Source organism: Sinocyclocheilus rhinocerous, unplaced genomic scaffold (assembly GCF_001515625.1).
Source record: "Sinocyclocheilus rhinocerous isolate Xijiao unplaced genomic scaffold, SAMN03320098_v1.1 scaffold220, whole genome shotgun sequence".
NCBI classification, from domain to species: Eukaryota; Metazoa; Chordata; class Actinopteri; order Cypriniformes; family Cyprinidae; genus Sinocyclocheilus; species Sinocyclocheilus rhinocerous.
The window spans coordinates 617,154-634,414 of NW_015666573.1; the positions used below are offsets into that span (position 1 = coordinate 617,154).

The 17,261-nt window shown below is 39.4% G+C and overlaps 1 long non-coding RNA gene across 1 annotated transcript; it reads right to left on the bottom strand.

Annotated features, from left to right (window-relative positions):
- Window positions 1-549: 549 nt before the first annotated feature.
- LOC107732864 (uncharacterized) lies at window positions 550-12,745 on the bottom strand. Its single transcript, XR_001638914.1, has 3 exons — window positions 12,666-12,745; window positions 669-830; window positions 550-605 (listed from the first exon to the last, which is right to left on the bottom strand). It is a non-coding gene; the product is annotated as an uncharacterized LOC107732864 (long non-coding RNA).
- Window positions 12,746-17,261: the final 4,516 nt, after the last annotated feature.

The following is a 17,261-nucleotide window of genomic DNA, read 5'->3' on the forward strand; positions in this document are numbered from 1 at the left end:
CTTTCAAAATTATCATACACCATTTTTGCAATTTCGCCAAAAGCTCATCTATGTTAGCCAGTTAGATAACATTGTCTATGTGACAAATCAGCAGAATTTGCAACAATATTGTAGAAGACCAAATTTTTGCTAAGTTTGCAAGGTATAAAATGTCTGTAAAACATCAATGAATGTAAGATTTTCAGTGGCAAAGCAGCACTGGTCCAAAAGATCCAAAACTCTCTTACACTGGTCCTGGACCTTCAGGCCATCCTTACTGTGGAGCCCTGTTACCTCTAGACCAACAAATCCAGTCCACTTTTTAAAACAAAGTGACAGCTGAGTACTTGAGTGAATAATTTGGATTGCAACAGTAGTGTTTCACCAATTTGGTAATGGTAAAATCATGGCATTTTTCATGGCAAACTTAAACATTTTCTTCAACTGAATTTTATTTCCTCTTATATTAACTTTAGTTGCCCACACAACATCTCCACACTTGGAAGTCATCTTAGTAACACCACAGCATCGCTCTTTCCTTCTCTGCTCTCCAGACCCTTCCAAAACTTCCTATAGCTCCTGGCAGCCTTCTCTTCAACGTTCTCCCTCCATCATTCTCTCCCACACTGGGTGAAATGGAAGCACGCTCTATAAAAGACTGGGGTTGCTATAGCAACAAGCTCACTCACCATCTTATGTGTCACTATCACATGAGCTCCTGACGACCATAGCCCAACTGTGAGGCTATGTGGCTGGGATGGCTCCATCACTCTGCTCTGGGGATTCAGAACCCCACCTGGGAGTCCCTGTCTCTCTCTCAGCACTGCCACTGCTGCTACATAGGGCTGTATCTACACAGGGAGAGATGACAAGGTCGACCAAATAATTAACGAACGGGCAACTTAATAAAATAAATAAATCCACATGCCTGAGTCAACTCTCTGTGGACTTCCAACACCCACAGCAGGGCTCATTAATAAGCTTCTTTTTTTTTTGGCCCGGGTTGTTCGAGTCAGATGTTTACTTGCCCTGCCAACATTTATACTGGCACCCCACAATTAAATAAATAGCTATTTTTAGCCACATATTTTATTATGCATATGTTTTTAACTAAACATATTTTTTTTTGTAACAAAAAAAAAAACATTATGACAGCATTATGACAGAATTATGACAGCAAATAAATGTATTTTTAAAATGACTATAACTAAAACTGAAATAAAATTAAAGCAAAATTGAAATATACAAAACTAATAAAAATGATGAAAAATGAAAATTCCAAAAATACAAAAATAAAAGCCAATTCAAAATATGAACAAATAGTGTAATAATGTAAAAATAAATAATAATACTATAATACTAAATTAGTAGGCCTGAATGTCTAAATAGCGGAAAAATATATATAAATTGGCCTGGGTTGGTTGAGTCAGATTAGTTTTTTGTAACAAAAACAGCAAATAAATATATTCATTTCTCATGGCAGAAATAAATTGATAATAATAAACAAAAACAAAATAAATAAATACAATTTTAAATAATAAGTTAAATATAAAAAAATTAAAAATATAAATAAATAAATTAAATTAAAATTTCATAATTTTTATTTTCTAACTATTTCCGATTTATGCTTCCAAGATCCTCACTTGCTAAATAACATACTTAAATTAGCAGAATTCACACCAACAATGTTTAAAACATCTCAGAAATCAAAATGTTTAAATTTACAAGGCATAAAAACACATGTACACGCTCAACAAATGCAATGTGCAGTGACAGCCCGGCACTGGCCCAATAGGGAAACTGACAGTTCCGTCAACTGGCTCAAAACTCTCTTACACTTGCCCCAAGCCATTAGGCCACCCTTATTTGTAGAGGCCTGTACAGTCAGGATCACTGAGAACCCTGAGAAAGTGAGAAAGAGAAGTATACGTGTGGGTGAAGGAATAAAGGCCAGCACATTCACATGATGGTACTCTGCATAATCACTCTAAACATGGAGCCAAGGCTCTGATTTATCCCAGAAACAGGGCTGCCGTCACAGCACGCACACTTCTGTCTTGCGCTACCCTTCTGCATCCTTCTTCTTTTGCCCTTCATTCTCTTTTTCTTTTCACAGCACTCTCACCTGAAGACAAGGGAACTCAGATTTTCACCTCCACCTCATCACTTTCATAAACACCTCACTCACTCTTAAATCAGAATAAATGTAAATGAGCAGATGTAGGTGTATATGTGTAGGTGTAGATTTTTAATTCACCTCTTTCTCTAATGTACCTATGTATAGCGCATATTTCTATGGCACAGTGAATATTGTTGGGAATGTAGAACCAGTTTTTATTATGTTAACAATTTTTCAACATCTGCATTGTTCTGTTGATGCAGACAGAAGTGTGTTTAAAGGTCAATGTGACTAATTCCAAGTGAAACAGGATACTAAACAAGCAGAAATGAAGGATGGGAGGTGATTTTATCCATCGGGAATTGACTGGATTGTGAAAAGTGGATGTTGCATCAGTGTTATTATTGTTAACAAAAACTAAAACTGTTCAAATCATATTCGTTAATTGAAATGAATCTGTAATAAAATAAAAAATGAAAACCAGAAGCTGAAATAAAAATATTAGATGAAAACCTTAAAGTTGTAAGGTGTAAACCAAAATTAGAAATGTTGCCTTGGCAACTAACTTTTTTTTTTTTTTGCTCAAGTTGAAGTACTAACATTACTAACACTAAAATAAAAATAAAAGCACAAAATAAATATTAAACAACTATAATAAAAATGACAAAAAATAACTAAAATTAAAATGACTAAAAATGTAAAATAAAAGCAAATTCAAAATATTAATAAATACTACAATAGTATACAAATAATACTAAAATAACAGTGTGTTGCATTTAATATGGATCCAGACCTGAATGTGATGCCTAAATAGCTAAATGACTTTGTTAAAACAGGAAAGTCATGTCAGAGAAAGTCCATGTTATTAAATTTTGATTAAAGAAAAATCTTAAAAAAAAAAAAATCATGAACCTGAACAATAAAACGAGAAACACAATAAAGTAAACAAGTTCTGAGTTTGAATTAAATGTGATGAGAGAACAACAATTAATAATACGAAGAGATGCCTTTGATTGCGATAAACTTGCTGGTTGCTCATAACAACAAACATACAACAAATTATTTGTGAATTAATGACTCTTCAGTTCTTTTTAATGAATCAACCAAAAAGCCTAAAAAATCATCTCAAACTCATTAGATATCGGTTTGAATCTGTCTAATGACTCACGCACTGACTGAATAAGTCAGAGCGTTCTTCCTCAAGTACTAAGAGAATCAAAAGTTAAATCTTTAAAGGTCCCCTGAAATGCTTAGAAACACGCAGCGTTACTCTGTGTTGACGTCATTTTAACTGAAACAGGAAGACAGGGCGGGACATATCAAGCAGCCCCGCCCCTTTTTAAAATATCCAATAGCGTTCGTTTATATCACAGCTTGGGCTAGAGCCGTTGAGCTCGTAAAGCCGCATTTGACAGGGTATGCCAGCCACAATCTCATCCATATTGCTATAAAATATAGCATGCTGTGTAGAATTCAAATAGCTCCGATACATTTTGTGGTCTGCGCCGACTCGCGCATGTGATCCGCTCCGTGCTATCGTGTCTCTGGACCGGAGCAGAGTGTGTGCGCGGTGCGGTGCTTAGCGTGACACAGCGCGAAACCAGACTTCTTTTTTTCCTCAATGGAAAGCATATTTACACTGTTTGAATCGTTCCCTGTCCCCTATATAGTGCACTACGTGCCATTCACTGTACAGAAAATACTAATTCAAGTGACCGATTTCAGCCGCGGCTTCAGCGTCTATTTTATAGTGTAGGGGCGGCCGCTTCGGATTCTAGAGAGCATTTGATTGGACAGAAAGTTTGATGAGAAGCTGAAGTACGATGTGACGTCAAAAAAAAAATTGAGCCGTTTTGGCGGAAGTGACGAACTGCAAGCTTTGAATGCTTATATCTTCTAAATGCGAATTTTGTCACTGTTTTGGAGCACACTGCCTTATAGATAACCTTAAGACTAACATATTGATACTAACACCCAAAAAACTTTAATTTTGATTTCATGGGGACTTTAAGGAACCGGAACCATTACATTCCCAGCTTTAACTGTGAAAAGCATGCGTAATTCAAGATCCTTCCTTTGCATTAGACTCATCCTTTGTGACTACTTCCTCCCACCCCAGAGGATGGCATTAAAGGGGTCATATGATGCGATTTCATTTTTTCCTTTCTCCCAAACGCACACAAACACACCTCGTGGTGACCACCACTTCACAGCAAATAAACTCTCCCCCAGGGACAGTGTCTACTTAAAGCCTCACGAAAAGCAGTACAGATGAGGCTCTGAATCCAGGACTTCTAATCAGACATCATCATCATCGTGATATACTGTTTTCTAGCTGGCCTGCTTTGTAAAACAGTCAACACGCTCATTCTCGCACAGAAAAGCAGGCACACATACATGCGCACATTTACAACAGGAAAATCCCCTTAGCCTACACTGCTGCGCCGAGCCCTCCTCCTGCCCTGGCTCACTTATTCCGTCGGTGACCCGAATCAAACTCCTTCCAGATAGTGTGGCTCAATGCAGCGGCACCGTCATAGTGCTTGCGTTGCGAGGTCACTGAAGCCTGAATGCTCTCATTACCAAACTGCCTCTCCAAACACATGAGCTAACCATAGCCTGACCACTTCCATTACCCCAAGTCAGCTTTACTCACACATGATCAAACCATTGTCTGACCACCCTTACAAGTCAGGCTCTGTCTGTTTACCCATGAAGTAAGCAGTTCCTGACAGTCTCCAATAGGGAATATCAATGTGACAATCCATTATCTATATAACATCATGTTACGGCTGCCTCTTGTCGCCTTGAAATCAATGACTTATGAACACATGGCTGAATCTTAGGTTGACTTGCAGTTGACCCACTGCTTTCGCCAATATGCGTTAGGATCATGGCTAAAACACTTCCAGATGTACAGTTCTTCGTATTTTGAGTCAAACATGATGGGCTAAACATAGAGCCATCACTTGCAGTTAGCATTAGTCACGCATGGATAAACCTCAGTATGGCTGCAGTCACTACAAACAAATTGCGCAGAGTGTATGTTCTGAAAGCATCTCGGCCGGCAAGCTTTCTTCAAATAGCCACACAGAGGCCAGCATCTGTCATGACTCAACTTATTTTATGGAGCGAAAACCCAAAAATACACCATGTGTGACCTTAAAATCCCTCCATGTATTCTTTCTCTCTGAACAAAACAAATCTAAATGCTAATTTTGTTCACCTGCCAACAACAATAACACCAGTAGCACTAAACACACTTGCATGAACCAAGTCGTGAAAATCTGCTAATGCACACATAATCTAAACAAAGATAGACTGCTTTATTAACACACGGCTGCCTATTTCACCTCAAATCCACACAGTCTCATTAACAATCCCTCATGGGCAATTTACTTAACTCGGCACTGACCATCCGTGCCTATTGTCCATCTTCACGAAAACACGATCAAGATGTTCCCCCCTCCCCTTACACATGACAGACCTCTCGCCCGAGTCCCTCCATCCCTAAAGCCGTTTACCTCCACATGAGTGCACTTCCATCGCTCCAGTGGGTTTCCAGACCTCGCCACGGGAGACTCGAATGCCACGAACGGTTCCTGCCAGGGGAGACATTTCCACTGTTTCCAATTATGTTACTTCGGGGCTGGATTACGGCATTAATTTCATATCGCTAACCACTGCCATTGCTTACTGACAATTACTCAATAATTAAAGGTCTGACAGTCTTCATTGTTCCTCTGAAGGACCAGCACACAGGCCTGAACTGGGGAACTCAATCAAAGCAATCATGGCTAATTATGCCGTGGCCCTCTTCCTCCACGCCCCCACTCTGCGGGGAGAGTGAAGGAGGCCAGAATCAGCACTATGGATGGGTCAGCGCTCGCACGGTTCAATCCACATCATTTATCGGTTTTGAAAGCAGGCCAGAATATGCAAAACGCACACCATGTCACTTCAACCCTGCGTCTGCACACGCAAAGGTGACATGCGATGATTTATACGAAGCCATCTCCATATCAACGGAGACGCCTTGGATTGCTAAGTTAGGTAGTGGTCAATTCAGCAGTCCAGTCATCTCTTCAGTGAAGCCTGCAGATGGCCTTCTCACGATCCAGCCGAGAGCGGCGTGTCTTGAATGCCACTAAGAAGTTTTGCATGACGGCAGATTGTTCAAAAGTGGTTCAAGCAAAGGCGGCGGCCAAGAAGGGTCATCCTTCCCCCTCGCTTAAACAAGGGGATTTATATTTTATGTGTGGTGCATTCAAAAAAGACAGAAGTGTCTCGCACTTGCCATGATGGTGTAACTGTTATCCCTAGACATCACTTCAGACTTATTCATTACACTTTTATAACTTTGCTCAATGTCATAATTCAGCCAGCCAGTAGATGTAACACGTTGCAAGATGCATTAGCTAAACGTCCTGCTCTCGCATAGTGTTATACGGCCTTGAATACAGACTACAAGTATGGCCAGTGCACCGTAAAGAGGCGTCTGTGCCGTTAGCTCTAGGGGAAATTGTCCGGCAATGTAATGGCCTAAAGATTATGGGAGATAAAACTAAAATTCGACACAGGCTCTGATTTTTGGATTCAAACAAAGGTCTGTGGAAGCACTTAGCCCTCCGACAATGCCTGCTTTTGATAAACCCTCTCTGGACTGAGATGGAGTCTTACAATCAACAATATCGTACTGCAAAATTTCTCTGCATGTCATCAGCCAGAATTTAGCTCCAGATCCCATGGCACAAGAGCACCAAAGACTAGTGGATGGCTAACATCATCCAACACGCTACAAATACCTCCCACGCCCATTCGGAGTTAGAAAAACAGACTTTTATTGTTGTGCAGTGGATATTCCAGAAAAAAAAAAGACTTAGGATGATGTGTCACCTGGCATGTGCAAGAAGAAGCCTATGAGGCAATTTAGCCCATGGAGTGTGTGTGTGTGTGTGCACACGTGTGATCATTTCTGTGAGTCATCTAAATTTCTTGCTAAGAGACAGGTGTGCAGGTGTGTTGAACCATGTCCCATGTGCGAGTGTGTGTTTTTGCTTATCGTTGTCATTGTCTAGGAGTAAACAAGACTCTAATAATTAAAGAGCGTTCCAGTTTAATTAATGCATTACTGTACACATCCATCATTGATTTTTCCTAATGGAAATAGAGGTGAACAAGGGTGAAGTAAAATAAATAAATAAAATGTACAAATTGAATACACAAAGTTTGCTCCCTGTCCATCCAGATCCTATAGGATGAGGTTGAATGCTTTATAAAAGGAATATTCCAGGATCAATACACGTTAAGCTCAGTCAACAGCATTTGTGGGATAATGTTAAAGGGGTCATATGATGCGATTTCATTTTTTCCTTTCTCTTTAGAGTGACAAATTATTTTGACTTGTCCCTTGATGTTTTTCTTTTTCTTTTTCTTTTTTGAAAAGCAAAAATCAAGGTTATGGTGAGGCACCAGTGAAGCATCCTGAAAGTGAATGGGGCCAATGTTTGAGGAGCAGAATTTTTAAAAGCAGAAATGCAACGCTTTTATTTTATAAAAGCACTTACATTAATTAATTCCTCTAACAAAACTTGTGTATTATTTGAGCTATAAACGGTTTAATTCATATTTACAGTCAATTTTTGACTCTATTGCATTCCATTGTCATGGTGACAGATTTGTAAAATTGCATAAGTAAAAAATGTGCTCCCCACCCCTCCCACATTAAAACAGTTAACAGATCTTGTTGACAACTCATGGCTTTAGGCCTACTATTGAATTATTTTTTACAGATGAAACCAATTCACTTCCATTGTGAATGTCTCACTGTAACACAGGTTTTCATTTTTTGTAAAGAAAAAAGCAAAGTGGAAATTAATTGTTAATCAACATTAAAGGGGTCATATGATGCTGCTAAAAATAACATTATTTTGTGTATTTGGTGTAATGAAATGTGTTTATGCGGTTTAAGGTTCAAAAAACACATTATTTTCCACATACTGTACATTATTGTTTCTCCTCTATGCCCCGCCTTTCTGAAACGCGTCGATTTTTACAAAGCTCATCATTCAAAAAAAGCGAGGTGTGTTGTGATTGGCCAGCTATCCAGTGCGCTGTGATTGGCCGAATGAGATCGTGACGTAGGTATGTGGGGGTGTGTTAGAACGAGCCGTTTTAGGTAGGCGTGGCTGACTCAACTTTTATAAAGAATATCTCTTTGGATTTGAGACTTTAGTCTTTGCAACTTTACAGATCTTCTTTATGCACCAAGAGCTTGTAACACTCCAAAGAGAAAGGAAAAATTGAAATCGCATCATATGACCCCTTTAAGTCAAATGCTGTTAATTGAGGTTTAACCTTAAGCACCTGGAATATTCCTTTAAAGGGTACATAACACACACAGTTTCTGCCAATCATGTCAATCTTGAGTACCTATAGAGTTGTATTGCATCCTTCATATCTCCGAAGAGTCATTGTTTTATGAGATTTATAAAAGACAGATACAGCTTTACGCTTCTGTCTGAAAACAGTCAAGCTCCTGGAGGCGTGTCGTGGGCGGAGCTAAAGATCAACGAGCATGCAAAGCTTATAGCGATCGTCTGCAAGCTGTGACATCGACATAAATAAAACAAGAACAAAAACTTTACCGACTTAAATTTTATTCAATTTGTTTATAAAACATTCGTCACCAAAATGCCGGGAACAAACAAACACATTTGAACAACTCTGTTGCTGCCCTGGAGAAACAATCTGCATCCACTGTTCCCTTAACGCTGTGTTCTTTGGGAAGCTGAACAAGCTTATCTTTCCCTCACAACCAAAAACAGGGCCATACTCGAAAAAAAAACTTTCCGAAATGTATATTGGCACAGAAATACTCCATACATCCAAATTATTATTATTTTTTTTACATTTTGGCCATGTTTACCATGAGAATCCAACTCTTTAACAGTGTAAATAAGTCAGTATGCATGAAATAGCATTAAGACCTCCCCTTTAAATGTCTAAAACACATGTTTATGATGTTTAACAACAACAAAACGTTTTAATATTCAAAAATACACACACAAAAAAAGCTGGCAGTTTATCCCTCTAGAGTCTAGATGATCAAGGCCATAACATGTGCAAAGTTATCATGCAACACTATGCAAAGTTATCATGCAACACTATGCAACAGCACCTTGCTCTCCACATGCACATAATCTAATCCCACTAAGGCGGCTGGTTCTGTTCTGCAGCTGCGTCTTGTTTTTCATTGATGTCAACGGCCTTTCATTGCCTTCGTTTTCTGTGTGCCTGTAAACCACCTTTTAATCATTACCTAATTATTTAGATCTAGATTTGCTGCAGGTGCTGAGAAGCAACTTGCTGAGTTGCAGCCCTGAAGGGTCTGATTGGAGCAGAAGGGTTGAGGGTGCAATGCTCTCTGTAAACTGCTCCCTTAAAGCATGTCTGTGTAAAGCCTTCCTCTCTGACGGCTGATGTCTGTCACCTTTTGACACACTGAAGCCCCTTCATACATTTAAAAAAGGCACATGAAACGCAAAAGTAAGGGGAGGCATGAAAGGATGACTAGCGCAGCAAACATAAAAGGTATGATTTTAAAGGGCCTTTTAGCAAGAGAAGCTTGAAGCTGATGCAAAAAAATAAAACATTAGTGTCACAGGTTAACCTGGTGACTCTATAAACTTGGACTTACAAACATACACCCATGTCACTGATACTGTGCATTGCCGGCATTATTAACATCTGTGTACACCTCAGGAAAGTTTTATGGAGTTTTTGTTTTGTTTAGTCTAAAGTTTGTTGCTGCTGTGTTTTGTTATAGTTTTCAACTCTTGATAGTTTTCCTTAAAGTTTGCTATTATTTTTCTAAAAATAACAGAATGCCAGAACACATAATAATTCATATGATAATTACCTTTATTTTTCCACATACTTGCCACAAACCTTTTTTGTAGTTAAACTTCCCGGTTCACACTCTGTTCAACCAAACCCATAATCCAGGTTAATCTGTTTTTTTTAAAGCGACAGCCACATCACTTCCTGTGGAAGATACCATTTTGGTGTGATGTCAGAGGGGGAGGGGATTTGGAAAAATTTGTTTTTGCTATTTAATTAGTTGTTAAACTCTTTCTCTGTTAATGGTTGTTGTTTTACCTATTTGGAAGGTTTTAGTGTTGTGTTGGGTGTTTATATTTTTTAATTTGATCATTACAACCTAAAACGTTTGTACATAGTTGGTAGGCTCTATAGGTGGGGCTTCAGCCTATAAATAGGCGTGATGGCTGAAAGGATTTCAGTTCTGATTGTGAACTCTAATACTGAGCAGGGTTGCAAACTTGGGCCATCTGGTTTAGCCAAAATTAGCACGTTGTTGCTGCTTTCTTTTCTTTTGTACAGTTTTTGTTTATTTTTGTTTTCTCCTGCACTGTAAATATTTTAGCACCTTCCAATAAAACACCATTTTTTGGATTCTGCATCAACTTTTTGTACAGCACGTCATTTCCTTTTTCCACTCCAACTGGTTGGCCTCCCTACAATTAGGCTATCATTTATCAGTTATAACTTCACATGCAATATATTGCACAGTCACAGAGAGGAATGGAGCGTGAACAAAGGCCTTTAAATAATTATTCATAAAACTTCATCTCACCTTTAAATTTAACACCTGCATGTTAAGAGAACCCATTGGAAAATCCACAGCAGGTAAATGGCTCACTTCAAACCATTCAAGAGGCATTAGAAAGTTATTAACGTGCGTTAATTCCAACATGGTGGATGGTTTTTATGAATACGGCCCTGGGTGACTTATGAGTTTAAAGGGATAGTTCACGCAAAAATGAAAACGCCGTCATCATTACTCACCCTCATGTTGCTTCTAACCTGTAGGACTTCCTTTCTTCCACGAACCACAAAACGAGATGTTAGTCAGAATGACAGCCTCAGTCACTGTTCACTTTCACTGCATATTTTTCATCATGCAATGAAAGTAAATGACTGAAGTTGTCGTTTCTGCCTAACACAAACTGTTTCAGCTCTGAGGAGCTCCACAAACTGAAAAATGTAAATGTTCTAGTACTCAACAAGGTGAAAGAAAACTGGTTTACAAACATACATGTCATGATTGTGTTATGCAGCCATATTGGCCCAGCGATACCTGGCTTGCAATGTGAAATGTCTCCCTCAAAGCTTGTGTTCAAATAAATGTATTTATGTGATGTGTCATGGCTTACGTTGCCAAGGGAACGTATATGATAATGAAAGCATTTTTTTGCTCTCTTATATATACACACACTGGATGGAGCCTGAGCTCTCTGTAAAAACCCTAATCATTCTCTTCCAATATGACAGCATGACTCAAACTCTGGATCATCTGATCACCCACTTTTTACACTATAAACTTCCAACTTAACCTACAATCCTTTTACTTCTGAAATGACATAGCAATAATATATCATCAGCAACATTTACTATTACTACCTAACAAAACACATAGATTCAAGTTAGAGCTTTATTCCTCTGTAAATAAGATACAGCACGAGAAATCTGTGTGAAGAATCGCACTCTGTTCCTTCAGCAACAGATGCCCAAGTCATCACCACTCATGTCACACACACTATCAGAACGCATAGCACATGCCTATGGGCTAATTTTCTCCCAGCTGAACCACCGGGACAACACATCAGCATTTAAACCCTTCGTTTCATGTGTCACAGATAACAGCAGTGGATCTTCATTCACTGCGCTTAATCTGTTTGTTTCTTGTTCGCGAGCGGTGGAGCTTTAGTGATTTATCACAGCCAGGCCACACAGCGCCTTCGGTATTTATACCCATACATTTGGACAAAGCGTCTTCCAAAGTGAAACTGCTCAATCATTTTCAAAAATACAACTATAATCCAAAGTTTAAAGGCAACAGATTTAGTGGTTGCCACACTGGTTACTGCAAACCAAGATCCAGCGTGACAAGTAAACTAAAGAAATTGCGCATTGGTGAGCATCCTCGGTTCTACACTCTGACAAATACGCATTAAGAGGCCGATATTTACGTGTTACGTAGAAAAGTCTAAGATTATTGCACACATAACCAGCACTGACTTAAACAGTCAGTGACTGCACTGACTATTCGCCAGTGTGTTTAAAACGAATAACCCCTCATTCCGCGTCTTGTCATCAGCAGTCCTATATCCTAAAGTAATCCATCCATAATTTATGACTCTAGGTCACTCCATATTGGCGAAAGGTGTCTCGACAGGACAGCACAAATTCATTAGTTTACACGCCCGGACACACACGCAAGCGCGCACCCGCGTTCAACTGGACACATACACAGAGACACATACTGTCGCATTAATTCCCTTGTACTCATATACATCATAAAACAAGGGTTGCGTTATTACACTCGTTAACACAAATGGCAAATAACAGAAAATACAAAATTAGCCTTATTAAACGTAGCTGTTTACGAAGGCTATCCATGCATACATTTCCAAGACTACCGAACATACTGTAAAAAATGTTTGTTTTACAAGTAGCTAGTAATACTATATTTATCCAGCCTTACCTCGTCTATTCTTCCTTTGTTTGTTTTTTTTAATCTAAATATATCCTTCAGAAGGGCTGGTGCGGAGTCGAAGTCTCCTCTCGCCTGTCTTTCTCCGTCTCCCTGGCGCTCTCTCTCTCTCTCTCTCTCTCTCTCTCTCGCTCTCTGTTCAACCCTCTCTCTCTCTCTCTCTCAAATTGATTCACCCTTTCGCAGAGCTGGAAGCACAGTACTGTCTGCCTGTGAGTGGTGGGTCAGATGGAAAAATACACTCAGGAAGACATAACAGCCAACTTTACCAGAGTACATATTAATGAGTACAACATGTAGTGTGGTTAAAAGCCCATGAGATGAATTAATTATTATTAGCCTGAATCAAATGGCACAAGTGAGATGGTAAAATAACGCTTAAATTGCAAAAACCGACCACTCGAGTGTACTCTCGTTAGTCAGTCAAACCTAAATGCGGAACCGTGAACCGAAGACTTTATAAACTGCATACGATCCTTAAATGTGCTGTAAAAGCAAAGTTGGTGGTTCTAGATCTTCAGACAAACCCAAACACGCCCTCTGTTAATACAGCAATTATATTAACCTGTCAATCAGAAACAAAACAAGCTATGCGCCTGTCAGGTGTTTAGGTATAGGTTCTCTTTTGATGTAAAGCTTTAACTCTGGCCTTCCTGTATATTCCATTTTGAACGTTTTACTGTGAAAGCTGTTGACAGTTGAGAAATCGCGAATATTTTGTGCATACAAATTACAAAAAAAATACGCTCCATGTTCACGTGCCACGCTCTCAGCTTCCGGATTCCCATATATGGTGTTCCCGCTGTGAAAGTGTAAAAATGACTGAGAGACAAGGCCCCGAAAGCTCATCAAAAAGCCTTCTGATTGGCTAAACAAGCAGAGATGACCAATGAAATCTTTAGAATCGTCTGGGAGGCGAAGTTTGCACTTAACTGGTTTGGGGAACAAATCAATAGGTGCGTTCGACTTGAAGCACCGCTACAGACGCCAGTCAACGAGAGTAGCCGCTTGCAGTCGGGGGCGGAGTTGAAAACGGAGCCGTCAAGCCGGACACTTTCTGCTCCCGTTAGTATGGTAAGCCAAACAACTCAAATGTGGGACGAAACGGCGCGGTATTCAAGTGTTCGCGCCGCGCTGACCTGTCATAGGCGCGGCTCAGTTTGATTGTGCCCAGAGAGAGGAGTGTTTTCAGGGTGATAGCATTTTCTCACACCATGATTTGAAATTGGAGCGGGTTTATAGCCTATCACTAGTGAGCAGAGGGAATGGGAAACTAAAAACGGACTGGAATTTTAAAAAATCTGGAGTGATTACAGAAGGCCTTGAGTGGGATGAAAAAGATTACTGTTCAGTGTTGCCAAGTCCACGGTTTTCCGGCGGAATTGGGCTAGACTACTTTTATACTGTTGCTGCGTTTATTATTATTATTATTATATACCAAGATGGTACTCCCCGGAAAGATGTTTTTACCCCACCCCCACCAGAAAGTGATTTTGAAGAGATTTTAGTAGTCAATTTCCCCTGCAACCCAGTTGGACTAGTTTTGACCATGATTGGGCTAGTTTTGTTATGCAGACCTGGCAACCCTGTTACTGTTGCTCTACTCCACTCACAACCCTCCAGTATGTGTGTTGCTTGAGATTGATGCATTGGCCTCTTTTAAAACTATTTTCGTCGGTCTCGCCAAATTTAGTTTGAAATGTACGTTACTCAATATTAACTTCCTGTTAATTGAACTATTTGTTGTACAAACAATTTTAAAAGTGTTGTTGTTCTCATCCCTGCTGCCGAATCACTCGCTCATGTGAATAAGCCAAAGTCATAAGAGAGATAACTATGTGAATCTCTTATCTACAGGGACAATTACTTATTTAATGAGCAATGGCGCAAGTAAATGTCAGACCGTATTTCATGCACGTCACATCAGAATTACGCTCAGAATCAGAATCAGAATCAGAATGAGCTTTATTGCCAGGTATGTTTACACATACGAGGAATTTGTTTTCGTGACAGAAGCTTCCACAGTGTAACAGAATGACAGTGACAGAACAAAAAAACACACATGTCAATCAATCGATGCACTCTATGGTAGAGACAGACATCTGTCCTTTTATCGACACGAGGCAGGCCTGGTAATGCATAAGAAATCCCTGCTCAGCTTCACACTTTGTGTATTTGTGTAGGAGTGATATGTGTGTGCCTATGCATGCGTGTGTGAGGTACAGAACGCATGTGCGAGGCTACAGCACGCGCGCGCTCCGCTTTGGATGTTACGTTGGCATAGCAACGCCGAGTCGCATACAGTAGCCGAATCCGCAGCGCCCAGCATCTGGCTTTAAACGCCTCCAACGCGCACCTTTTCTTACCGATTTACAGCGACGTTGCGCAGAAGATCGCGATAAATAATTGTGAAGGATATCGCTCGATACATGGGGGCGTGACAATTTGAGTTGGTGCTTGGAGGAATTGTGGGGTAAATGAGGTGTGAGAGGAGGAGGGAGAGGTCAGTGGAGGAGCGACGGAGAGAGCCCAGTGGGCACCTTGATGTCAATTTGACGTCAAAAATGAGTCAAGATTTGATCAAGATGCTGTAAAGCATCATTTGAAGTTCAGCTTTATTGCCAATTCTTCTGGTGGTTAATTGGGTAAAAATAGGAGGTTATCCTGCACTGAAATTGGTTTAATATTTATGTAGGCCAATATGTTTGACGTTCAATATACGTCAAATCAACATCAAGTTTTAAACGTCCAATTGATGTCATATTGACGTCACATTGACATCAATGATTAGTATGTTTAATCAGGATGTATGTGGGCCGGCCCATTGCGTAAATATAATGAGTTAATGTAACGTTACGTAGTCTATATCTCTCCATCGGCCCAGACGAATGGACCGCGCAGCCAACTTGAGTTAAAAATTATAATTAATTTTGCATGCTCTGGCTCAGTGCAGCCAAAGGCAGTAAGACAATCTCTGGTGCAGCGGCTCAAAAGCGCTCGTCAATGTCAAAATGTTTGAAATAGCCAATCAAATCGAAGAAGGCGGGATTTACCGTTCACAGAAGCTGAGCTGCGCGGCATTAATGTGAGCTGAGGTAAGCTGCTAAACATGACGAGACAATTCAGCAGTATCAACTGTTTACGTTAGACAATTGTTAAACGCCAGACATTAAAGGGCAGTGATATATTCCCTTTAGATAATGGAAGTAATTATACCTCCTTATTTTCTTACTGACAGTGGAGTTTTTGCAAATAGGATAAATGTGTATATATATATATATATATATATATATATATATTTTTTTTACTTTCAGAGTTCCAAAGACGGGTCCTCTATCTACTGTCTGATATAAGAGCTAAGCTGTCCCAAGTGGGTCAAAACTGTGAGCCCCCAGACTCTCAGTTCCACCTGGAGAAGATAAACAGCAAGCATGAGCTCAAGAATCTGGAAGGGCAACTGACTGATGAAGGAAAGAAGAATCTGATGGTCAGTATAACTATGCCAGGCCAATAGTAATACTGTTCTTTCTGTGTTCCTGATAGTTGGAAAATGTCAATTTTTAAAAATGTTTTCAGATGTCTCAGTTAGTCAAGATTGGGGGTGCAATCCTTGAGGACTGTGTGAAAAATGTGATGAAAAGGTAAATGAAACTCCATAATACAGTTTTTCTCTGTTGCTTTGGTGCATTTCTCAGATCAGAATTGAAATTCTCAACTTCTGGGTCAACTTTCACATCACCTAGTCACTTCTTCACATCATAAAACAAACTCTTCAAATCTCTTCAAACAAACAGAAAATGCATTCTAGCAGAAAAAATAGGTTCCCATTAGGGGTGTGCGATATGATGATTTTTTGATCATGGATGCTCCGATCAGGATTTTTGCAGCCGATACCGAATACCGATTTCTTGTCATGGTGATCGGCCGATGCCGATTCTGATGCTTAAAGCTTTATATAGGCTACCAGTACCAGTATCACCATGGGGGGGGGCGGTCGATTGAGTTTTAAAAAGCTTATAAAAGCACTGTGCACATTTCACGTTCACTTTCAAATTAGCGGCAATTCGGCGTCAAGCAGTTGTTTGTTTTTTGTTAGTTTAAATTTTTCCCTATTTTCCTCGCTTTTACATAGCTTATAAAAGCATCGTATTTTATTTTCACTTTTAAAGTAGCGGCAATTCAGCGTCAATTGCTTGAATTCAATTCAAACAACAACAAAATTGGTTATCTTTACATCAAAGGAGAAAGTTACATATGTATTTATTCATCATAAAGGCTCTGTTAGGTAAATTAATTAAAATTATATTTTGTAATATACACACTACCATTCAAAAGCTTGGAGTGTGTATATATATATATATATTTATATACATATATATATATTGGGGGGTGGCGGGGGTGGGAAGAAATTATAGAAAGTAATACTTTTATTTAGCAAGGATGCATAAAATTTATCCAAAGTGATGACAAAGACATAATGTTACAAAAGGTTTCTATTTCAGATAAATGCTGATCTTCTGAGCTTTCTATTCATCAAAGAAAGCTGGAAAAATTCAACTCAGCTGTTTTCAACATAATATAATAATA